The sequence below is a fragment of the Dipodomys ordii genome, unplaced genomic scaffold (assembly GCF_000151885.1).
Source record: "Dipodomys ordii isolate 6190 unplaced genomic scaffold, Dord_2.0 Scaffold330, whole genome shotgun sequence".
Classification (NCBI taxonomy): Eukaryota; Metazoa; Chordata; class Mammalia; order Rodentia; family Heteromyidae; genus Dipodomys; species Dipodomys ordii.
This window is the reverse complement of record NW_012267546.1, coordinates 65,763-66,665: the sequence shown is the minus strand read 5'-3', so window position 1 is coordinate 66,665 and position 903 is coordinate 65,763.

Here is a 903-nt window from a genome sequence, read left to right as displayed (position 1 = left end):
GAACTCAGTGCCACAGTTTCTCCATCCTGACTGCTTCTCTGCCATGTCCTGGGTCCCAGGAACTCCCTGTTGCTTCTCCTTTCCTCTCTTCCTCAGAATCTGCTCAGCTTTGTGTCAGTTGATTCTTGTTCATGGACAAAAGTGTTGTTCACGTTCAGCTCACCATCTTGTCCAGCACTATGAATCACTGTAACCAATGACTTGAAAGACAGATGCAAGGAAACTGTCAAAGGGTTGATAAAACAATTTGAAGAAGACATGAGTCATTTGTCCATAATTACCAAATACCCATTTACCTATGAGCACATTGTTATTGATTGTGAATTATTGAGATTGTTATTATTGACATTAACAACACACATGATATTTTTACAAATAAAGGCACAGAAACAGGATAAACAAACAAGAAAGCTAGACTTTGACAACTGATATACCAGAGCCCACTCACTGCCAAGCATATGCCTGAACCCTGGCTATCTTGGTTTGTGGTCAGATGAAGTAAAGTGCAGCAAAGCCCCACCTGATCTCGGCTCAGGAAGGAGGCTCTGTGAGCTCACAGATGAGCACCGTTCTCCTGGAACACAGCAGGGAACTGTGGGCCCTCCTTGGCTGTGCAGGCCCAGACCCGGCATGGAGCTCATACCATGGGAGATGCTGCCAGCGTGGAAACACATTCACCATTGTTTTACACTCTTGCATGTGCACTAGGAGGTCACAGGCATGTTGCACTTTGTGTTTTGTGTGTGATCAGCAATGCTGACAGAACGATCACCAGGCACAATGGCAGAGTGAGAGGACATGTGTGTCCCTCTGCACCCCAGACAGCTCTCAATGTTCTCACACTCTGCCTCAGGCTCCCAAGGAGCTGCAGATACAGTGTGAACCACAGCACGGGGTCAGTGC